At 55.6% G+C, this 10441-nt stretch overlaps 1 long non-coding RNA gene across 1 annotated transcript; it reads right to left on the bottom strand.

The window, feature by feature from the left end:
* Positions 1-3344: 3344 nt before the first annotated feature.
* Positions 3345-6283, bottom strand: LOC125171866 (uncharacterized). The gene is made up of 3 exons (XR_007154456.1): positions 6199-6283; positions 4685-4791; positions 3345-3620 (listed from the first exon to the last, which is right to left on the bottom strand). It is a non-coding gene; the product is annotated as an uncharacterized LOC125171866 (long non-coding RNA).
* Positions 6284-10441: the final 4158 nt, after the last annotated feature.

Here is a 10441-nt window from a genome sequence, read left to right as displayed (position 1 = left end):
CCCGACAACAGCCCTGAGAGGTCAGCAGCCTGGGCCATCAACCCCACTCGACAATTGGGAAAACTGAGGCTAAGGCCACCACAAGGCCGGTGTCAGAGCTGAAAGCAGCCTTCAGAGCTCCAGAACACTCCCCTGCCCTTTCTGCCCCCCCAACCCCGCCATGGCAACTGTCCCCCATCCGTCACTGACTCCCTGAGAAAGAAAAAGTGGCAGCTGGATGGGACGATCCATAGCTGGGTTGTGAGCCCCTGTCCTCCTCGGTGCCCCCATGGGTGGCAAGGCCTCTCAGAGATGGCTACAAGGAAGACCAGGGAAAGTGTGGTCTGCCCTGCCTCCGATGAGACTGGTTTGGGTGTTGGCGTGGGCACCGACCAGCACAGCAAACTTCTGCGAGTTTAGTCTACACTCTTGAGCACACACGTGCAAGCATCCAAGCGTGTGCACACAGCCCCGCCCTCCATCAGCACTCCCCAAGTGCCCCGAGTGTGTGCGTGAGAGAGTGGGTGGGTGCCGGCACCTCCAGAGCTCGCTCAGAGCCCCCCCTGCTCGTGGCTCTGCGTCAGCTGCAACCTTATGCACGGGCAGCCGCCTCTGGAGAATGATTTGAAGGCTCCCAGAAACATCCTTCCCCTCCCCCAAGCCTGCCACGGGCCTTCCCAAGGCCCCGCTGAGATGCAGGATGGGAGGGGACCCCAGCAGCGGTCTCACGGCGGGCCAGGTGCTGTGCTAAGTGATTTACGCACACCCTTCCTCCGTATCCCAACAACCCTGCGAGAGGGCCATTATTTATTTCATGGTTCACCACCCTTTTGGTAGAGCTGAGAAAAGGCAGGCTCGGGGAGGTGGACAGAGTTGTTCAGGTCTCAAACAGAAAGGGGCAGACCCAGCACTGAAACCCAGGTGCCCTGGGTTCCCCACCAGACTAAGAAAAGAGGCCAAGGGATCAGGTCCTTTGGTGACTCCTGCCTGGCTCAGAATAGAGGAGTCTCAGGAGAGAGAGAAGCCCAAGATGGGACGGCACAGGCCACCCTGAAAGAATTTTCTGGATTTGCAATTCAGCCACAGTCATCCACAGCTCTTTAAAGTAATAAGACCTAAAAGTGGCCAGGGCCGTGCTGTCACCAGATGTGCGTACACACACACACACACACACACACACATATACATGCACGAGCATATACACATCCACACGTGCATCCACACGTGGCAAGAATGACCCTGAGAAGAAGGAAATGTCTGCAGGCTGGGGACGGGGAGAGGGTTCTGGTACCCTGATGCCCGAGGACAGAGATCGATACCTGAGAACGCCCCCTACACCCCACTCTTCAGCCTCCCCAGACAGTTGCTGCCTGTCTAGCAAACCCCCAAGGGACCCCTACTTCGAGCTGGACCCTGCGCTGGCACACGGCCTGTGTCGGCTCACTGTCCCGACTGTCTCAGACATGGTTAAGCAACATCCCAAGAGGACACAGAGCTGGACTCTGAACCTGGGTCTGTCAGACTCTACAGCTTTGGGTACTTGAGGTGGGGCGATTTGGGGAATGGAAGGGAGAGGTAAGACGCACTCTGGAGCCCAAGGTTCGTTCCAAGAGGGAAGTCGCAAAGGAGATGAAGGCTGCGGACTGCCAGGGACACCTCTTCAGAAAGAATTTTCTAGCCAAGAGGAGGCTCAGAGAAGTTCGAGGCCCACGGTGGGCCCTCGAAAGGCGCGGGTGTCCGTTCAGCCCAGGACCTGTCATCTGGGAGGGCGGATGCCAGCAACCAGGACCACCGAGCAACAAAGCCTGGGACACCTGTGTCGGTGGTGGGGGTGACACCAGATCCGAGGTCACCCACTGGGGACCTAAAGGCAGAATTTGGCCCTCAGGTATGTTGTGCTTGGTCCCTACAATACCGGTCCACAAGTGAAGTTTTAAATATCTTGGGGCGCCTGGGGGGCTCAGTCCTTTGAGCATCCAGCTCTTGATTTCAGCTCAGGTCACGATCCCAGGGTTGTGGGATCAAGCCCCGCATTGGGCTCAGCTCTGAGTGTGAAGCCTGCTTGGGAGTCTCTCTCTCTCTCTCTCTCTCTCTCTCTCTCTCCCTCTGTCCCTCTCTCGTGCTCACTCACTCTCTCAAAAATAAAAAAAAAATTTTTTTAATCAAATTAGTTGCCAACATTTAAAAATCAGGAGGTTGTTGGAAATCTAACAACCAGGCCCCAATCTGCAGGTGAGTAGCAGCTGTCCACCGTAGAGGGGCTCGCACATCTCCCTGAAGTCCCCACCCCTCCCTAGGGCCCACCCCAGGCTTCTGTGTCCATCCTGCCAGTCCCTGTGGGTCTTCGATTTTGCCAGACCTTGACTGGATGGGGGGGCCTTCTAGAACTTAGATGCCAGGTTCTCAGGCAAGCGGACCTATTTCCAACACCTCCTCAATGTGCCGGGACCTGTAGGGAAGCCCCTAGGTGTCGGAGACATACAACGTGACACGACAGTGTGTGCGAGTAACTTGCCCTCCGGTGGGTGAGCAGAAAATCAAACTCAAGGAGAAGGCCCATCCCAACACTAAGATTCTGGGATGCAACGAATAGACTGGAAGTGGAAAAGGAGGAAAATAGATGCAAAGGGAAAATGTAACCTGGAGGCCTGGTGGTAAGAATAAGGTGGCAAATATGGCTGCCTTTTTAATATTTCAAAGTCTCTGTGATGGCTCCGTTTGGTGGATACGAGTGCATCGTTTAGCTAATGATGTGTAACAAACCACCCCGAAACTTAGAGGCTTCAAACAGCAGCCATTTACTCAGCTCGACATCATGCAGGTCAGCAATTTAAGCCTGGCTTAGCTGGAAGGTTCTTGCGGTCTCGGCAGGCTGGAGGCTGATCTTGGCTGGGTGGTTCATGCATCAGAGATGGGTCAGTGGGGGGCTGGCCGGTCTAGGATGACACCTCTCACATGTCTGAGGTCGGCTGGTGGTCAGCTAGGACAATGATGGGGACTGAGCCGTGCGTCTCTCGTCGTCCAGCAGACCAGCTGCGCAGGGTTCCAAGAAAGTGAGCGGGAGCATGCGAAACTTCCTGGGACCGAGGTCTGGACCCGTTTCACAGTCACTTCTGCCATGTTCTGTTGGCCAGAGCAAGTCACAAGGCCAGGCCAGATTCAGATGGTGAGGAAACCAGCTCCGTCTCTGATGGGGGAACTACAAAGTCACTCCGCAAAGAGTGTCTGTATAGGAAGAAATGTATGATCTACGTATTTTCGTCATTGATCTACCACAAAGAGAAAACACACACAAGTGGCTTAAACAAGATAGACTTTTACTTTTCTCTCATATAAAGAAGTCCAGCAATGATTGGGAAGCTCCTTAAAGTCCTCAGCAACTCAGACTTCCATCTTTCTGCTCTGCCACTTTGGTGCACCGTCTACCCTTAAGTGGGCCACGTGTTCCAAAATAGCCACTGGAGCTCCAGCCATCAAGTCTTCATTCTGGGCAGGAAGCAGAAAGAATTGCGGTGGAAAGGAGAGACGATGCACTAAAGAGCGTGCCTTCCCACTCAACAACTTTTGTCCAGGTCTCCTTGGTCAATACTGGCTGTAGACAGGGTTAAGGGACGCGGTCCTTGAGTTGGGGACTTTGCCATCTGAGTAAAATCAGGTTTCCGTGAGGAAAAAAAAAGATATGGAGAATAAATATGAGGTATGAAACTAGCAGCTTCTGCCAAAGGGAAGAGAGGTAGAGGGGAAGAGTTAGAGCCTCTTGGCGTTTTAACTCTCTCTCGAGAGCAATGAAGAACTCTTTTCCAATTATCTTATTTGTGAGATGATAAAGAAAATAAACACCCGTGTGCCTAACAGGTAGGAAAAGAATGATCAGTCACTACCCCATCAACAGGGCCTACAGACCCAGGACCCGTCCTCAAATCATCCGTCCTGGAGAGGCGACACCCCAACATAGTAAGTCTCCCCACAGCACCCCCTTCCCTCCAGCTGAGAAGCCTGGGAGGGACCCCGGCCCCAGGCAGGGCCCGACTCCTATCCGGATCGTGTCTGCAGGGAAAACCTGGGGGCACTGCCATGCCTTGGGTCGGGGACAGCTCCCCTCCACCCTCGGCCCTCCAGACCTGCCGGCTTCAACTGCATCCCCTTCTCTCACAAGACTTGCTGAGTCCAGATGAGCCCTCCAAGGGCCCTAAAGGGGACAATAAACGTCAGGAAAGCCTGACGTCAGAAGGAGGTGATAAAACATAAGAAGCAGACAGAGCTTCTCAAGTCTGGCCCAGACGCACGGGCCCCGGCCGTGACTTCCCGCCCAAGAGCCATTTCCTCAGACATCTGCGTAGCCGCGACACCTCGCGCGAGAGGCTGGGCCCGGGGCAGAGGACAGAACGGCCTGGGAGCCACAGCCTCAGTGTCAGCCTCTGGGCAAGCAGAGCAGAGTTACGGCCAAGCTGCAGCTCCCTGGAGGCTGTTCCTCCCCCAGCCCAAGGAAGAGCAAAGCCCGTTCCATTTGTCATCCAATGGGGTATTGACCGGACACCCGCTGGCACCCACGTCCTCTGCCACAGTCACGTGGCCACCTCTGGGCTCGGTGCTCTCAGCTGACGTCAAGCAGAAGGGATCTGAGCCAGCGAGGGCCACCAAGAATTCTATGGCATCGCCTTGCTCACGTGGAATGAATACCCTGTCTCAGGACCCCCGGGCGCACCTGGGGAAGGAAGGGCGTGCTGTGCAGAGACCTCAAAGCTGGTCCATCAAGTATGTTCCTCATCTTTGGCTCCTGCCAGGTATTCCGTCTGAAGAAAGGGCTCCCAGCTATGAAGGCACGAACGAGTGGGTGAGTGAATGGTTGACAGCCGTGCACCACGAGAGCATCGTTGGTCTACTCCACAGGCACTTACCAAGTGAGTAGTAGGTGTGCCGGGCCAGGGGTACAGGGAGGAAAAGACGGGCCGTGCCCACCGTTCCTGAGCAAGACGGTTCAATGACCCTGCCCCCGTTCATCGCCCGTCTGCCCAGCCTGGTCACGTCCTCCCTCCTACCAGCGCCCTGATCCGGGACCCACGACCCACCACCCCACCAGCTGCCCGGTGTTCCTCCCCCAGGGGTAGCCCCGACTGCCGCCCCCGTCGTGGTGGCACCCGCTCCTGGCTGGTGATCGGATGTGGGTCGCCAAAGCTGGAATAGAGGTTTCTGGGGGCTCCGGGACCACGGTTTCTCTCTCGTCCAGAGAGCGTCCAGGATCGACCCTCTGCCTCCTCTTCCGGCCGCCGTCCTGGAGGGGCGTGAGCCCAGAGCCGTCTCGTTCCCTGCCCAGAGAGGCTGTCTGCCCACAGAGGAAGCAGAGCCAAGATTGCTGTGGAGAACAGGTGCTGAGCCTTCCCCAAAGGCCCCGCCCCTGGGCCTACAGTTCTGTGAGACCCAGATCACCCCACCGCTTAAGCCTGCTCGTTTGGGGTTTCCGCATCTTGCAGCTGAAGGCATCCCTGTGACCTGGCCCCATAGGGGCTATGACAGAAGGAACGCTTTTCTGCCTGGGGGAGGGGACATTTGGGCAGAGTGTTAAAAGCGCGAGCTTCAACTGGCCAGAAGGATAAGGAAGGAAGAACATTTCAGGCAAAGGGAATGGCATGAGGAAGAACATGAAAATTTTAAAAAGCATAACTTCCTCAGGGTGTGGGAAGGGAATGGGCTTTGGAGGGACAGAATGACACTTGGGACTCTTCTAAGTAATTAAGCTCATTCAATCCTCATGGTGACCTACCAGGACATACAAATTTGTTCCCCACTTGAGGATGATAATCAGCTTTATCCACACGAGGAGACTGAGGCACAGAGCGGCTAAGTGATATACTCAAGGTCACACAGCTGATGTTAGAGCTGGGATATCCAGTCAAGCTCCTGCCTCCAGCGTTCAGATTCTGAAGCCTGACTGTCGTGTCACCTTGGGCAAGTCATTTAACTCACCCAGCCTCTGTCTTCTCAACTGCAAACTGGAGAGAGGAAGCCCTAATGACGGACCACAGACCTGAACAACAGGGTTTTATATCTTTTGTTTGTGTTTCACTGGGGCCCCCTATCCTTTCTCCTTGAGGGAGGCAGTCTCAGGAAACAGGTGGATACCCAGGGCCACAGGCCTGAGTCTACATCCCCCTTTGACCAGTTTCTTCCTAAGCATCTTTGGGCAAGTATCTGGCCTCACAGAAATCTCAGTTTACTCACCTGTAGAATGGGACCAAAGGAGCAAATGGAACCTGCGTCATTGGGTGACTGACCAGGTGTCTGTTCGGCGCGCCTGGCCAGCCGCAGGGTGGGGAGGGCGAGGCATCTAGGAACACAGACTCTGTCCCGGGGGCTTTCAGAGGCGGCAGAGGAAGCCATGGGAGCATGCCTGCACCCCAGGAGAGCGCACAGCTAGAGCCCTGGGAACTCCCCAAGGAGCTGAGGGGGCACAGCCCACAGAGGCACACGGGAATGGGAACCCGGAGGTCACCGAATAGCAGCTGTCCGGAGCCCGGACGAGCCAAGGAAGCGGGAGAGCAGGCGGGCAGGGTCAGCCTCCTCCGATGCCACAGAGAAGACAACTACAATAAGAACCCCCAAGTGCCTGTCAGATCTGGCAATTAGGAGGTCATCAGTGACCTTGGTTGGCAGAGGCTGTGGGGGCAGTGGGAGGACAGGAGGCAGGCGAGGAGGGAGTGGAAGCTGGCAAGGCAGGAAAAGCCCTCCCACGAGAGAAGATAAGTAGTAACACCAAACAGTAGCGATAAGGCGGCAGGCTGCGTGGGCCACCAAGTTCTCAGGCTCACCGGCTGGGAGGGGGTGGCCGGGCCCCACCCCCACCCCAGTGAGGACAACCCAAACTCCGCAAAGGCGGGACAGGGACTTCCAAGGACACACAGGAAGGTGTGGTTTTACGTTTCAAGTCACCAGGGAATTGCCTCGAAGCACAGTCTCCCAGGATGTGGGGCAGATCCTGCTCCAACGTTGATGTTGTAAGTTACTGTAGACACTTGGGAAGATAGATGTGGGCAGACATCCCATATGGATGCGTGCATGGGTGGATGGATGGAGTCCTAATGATACATGAAAATTGCACTATTTCAAAATCTAAACCTAGCTAGCAATTTAGTGACTACTGAAAAGCAGACTTCCTGCTGATGGTGAGTGGATGGAAACACATAAAAACAATGGCTCCCTCTCCAGCCCCACCCCTCCCACTGGATTATTCGGATGGATGGATGGATGGATGGATGGATGAGTGGGTGGGCGGGTGGGTGGGTGGATAGAAAGGTGGAGGGATGGATGGATGAGTGGATGAGTGGGTGGGCGGGTGGGTGGGTGGATAGAAAGGTGGAGGGATGGATGGATGAGTGGATGAGTGGATGGGTGGGTGGATAGACGAGTGGATGGATAACTGGATGGATGAAACACTATTGGGGTATACGATTTGGATGCATTGGCAACTGACCACCCAGATCGTGGATACATTTGGAAACAAACCAGAGACACAGTACGTTTTCCCATGAATAAAGAAAGTCAGTTAAAACCATCCAGCCTTTTCCTCTAATATGACCATCACTATTTTGGTTACAAAACTCGAGCGTTGCTTCCAATTGCACTCTGGGAATGAGACCATTTTCATTTTATTACTTGCAGGCTCCTGACTTGAAATAACAAAATAAAGTTGTCTCTTATGCTAAGTGTCTGCACCCGGTTGGTCGGTCGGATTTAGAGCCCGCGGAATGTAAAGACATTACTTTGCATCTGTAGGACAGGTGTGACAATAGCTATCCCCCACGGCCCAATGGTCTATTAGCCCCGAGGAGCACCTGGGACAGGGCCCAGCATCCAGTAGTTGCTCAATAAACGCTGGTTCTTATTTTTCTTTTGAGTCAAACTCATCACCCAATTCAGGGAGTCCTGACCAGGTGGTTTTCCCAGGACTAGCATCTTGACAGGCCTTCTGGGAACAACGCTGAACCTCCGTGACAGCATCAGCTTCGCCTAGGCCCCCAGCAAGGCCTCAGATTCTCACCCCTCAGGAGAAGACAGGTCACTCCTCCTCTGAAGCCAGACTGCCTTGCTGCAGGCCCCAGGACAGCTGCCTCCTCCCCCAGGCCCATGGCACATCATCCCTGCAGCCACTGAATCCACTGCTGGCTCTCCTCTTACCAGCTGTGTGACCTCAGGCCAGTGACTTAACCTCTCAGAGCCCCATTCCTCTCATCTGTAAAACGGAGACAATACTAACCCATGGGTGCAAGGATGGTTGGGAGGCTCACATGAAAAATAAGTGTAAAGCATTTGGCTCTGCACCCAGACAGTGAGACTTTAATCAATGGTAAGATGGTGATAGTCATTTTTATTTTCTCAAATGATGACAATTCACTTTAGGTAGATCATTCAAAATTATGCAAATTAATTGGCCCTGACAATCATGGTGAGACAGGGCAGAGGTTCTCATTCAGATTATGTCCATAAGGAAATGCACTGATCAGAAAGGGTAAGAGACTGGCCTGCGGTCACACAGCAAAAAGGAAGACGCCTCCGGCTCCTGCCCAGGCACCTTCCCGGGGCCCCCCAGAAACCTAGCAAGACATCCCTTCTGACTGCCCAGGGCCAGGCCCTGCTCATCTTTGTCCCATCTTCCCCTCCCCCTTCTCCAGGCTAACATGATTTCATTCAGCCCCAAACGTGTGAGAAGCTTGGGCTGATGCATAATTCATGACGCCAATTTGCATTCTCTCCACCAGGCCTTCAGCCTCCTCCCCCACCGCCCCCAGCCCAGCCCAGCCGCTCCTCCCAGAGCTAGCATCTGCGTTCCCAGTGACATTTTTCTAGCAGCAGTGGTCTGGAAGCCCCATCCCAGAGCTGGAAATGCTTCGCGAATCACAAGGCGGTTCCTTCTCCCGTGGACATTGTCAGAGCAATTCAGGGGTCTGCCCTTGGGGATCATGAGACAGGCCTCCTTCTGGAACCTGTGTTGGGCAGGTGGGGCTGGAGGAGAGTATGAACACAGCATTTCAAACAAGGCCATTCGGGGGGGGGGGGGGGTCTTCTCGTCTTCCCCCTGCAGCCAGGCACACGCATTCCATTTGGGCCCGCCCCCCAGGGTGCTCAAGTCAGGTTCACTGACCTCCCCCCCCCGTGCCCAGCCCTTGTCAGAGCTTGTCCTTCGATGAGAAGGTGAGTCTGGTTGAGCCCAAACTCCACGCTCCTTCTGTGGCCAGGACTTGGGGGCCCCAGGCCTCTGCAGAAGAGTTGGCTGAGGCCTAGGGAGGATGAGGCTTTGACTCAGTGGCCAGGATGGGACTGAGGGAAAGGGGTATTGTCACGGGGCAGGGGGTGGGGAGGGAGGAACACCCCAGAACTGCCTGATGAGAGACATAGGCCCAGTGCAGAGACCTGCAAGGCCGGCCAGACTCCCCCATCCAGATTCCACCCCCCTCCCAGGGAACCAGGCCCAAGGCCCTCCTAGATGGGGTCCCCAGAATGGACAGACATCAGGACATGGTGGCACCCTCTGGGACATCAAGGAGGCCTGTAAGGCCCACACGGGCGTGGCCACCTCAAACGAGTGTCCTGGTGTGGCAGGTTGTGGGGATGGCCAGATTCCCCCGTGGGGGGAGGGGCCTCTGTGGGCGAGAGCCTTGTCCGTCCGATCTGTCCATCCCTGTTGTGGCCACACAACAGGTGCTCGGCCACAGTAGGGGCTCGGCCTTACCAAATGCTTCCGTGATGGGTGTCTGCTACATGCCAGGCATCCTGCACAGCCACAGTCCTCAATGCCCAACCCTATTGGCATGTGGAAAAAAAACAGGGAGGTGATGTGGTCCATCCGAAGTCACACACTGGGGAAGGACAGCCGGGCCCTCTGCTGCACCCCAGGGCCTCGGGGCAAGGGAGAGGGGTGGAGCATGTTCCTAGCAGAGGAGAGCCCCTCCCGCCAGCCCCACGCCCGGGCACTCAGCAGTGAGCGCAGGAGGGAAGAGATAGTTCTTCGCTTACCCTCATCGGGCCTTATCGGTCAGTAGACATGACGAGGTCAGTGTGCGGCTCCTCGCCCTTCACCTCAGCCCTGCCCTCCTGGGCCCCTCTGTTGTGTCTCCCAGAGGTGGGTAGACTCAACTGGCCATCTTGCCATCTTTAGGCCAGAGCTGAGGCGTCCCAGATGAACTCGCTGGCAGGCATCTCCAGCCTTGGGGAGCCACAGGAGGTGAGCAGGAGCCCAGAGGCTTGCCCAAGGGGCCCTGGGAGCCCAGTGCCCTTTCTAGAGATGGCCTTTGAGAGCACTCGTTTTACCCAACTTCACCTTGGTCCAGAGGACTTCCTTCCCTTGGTGTTCACGGGTAAAATGAGGCACAGATCAATTACATCTCTTTACAAGTCCCAAGAAAAAGGGGAGCCCCCGGCACATGTCCCATGTCTCCTGATTACCCGCTGTTCCCTTCATTACCTCGTG

This window comes from Prionailurus viverrinus, chromosome C1 (assembly GCF_022837055.1).
Source record: "Prionailurus viverrinus isolate Anna chromosome C1, UM_Priviv_1.0, whole genome shotgun sequence".
Taxonomy (NCBI): domain Eukaryota; kingdom Metazoa; phylum Chordata; class Mammalia; order Carnivora; family Felidae; genus Prionailurus; species Prionailurus viverrinus.
The sequence above is the reverse complement of the archived record's forward strand: the minus strand, read 5'-3'. Positions and strand labels throughout refer to the sequence as shown.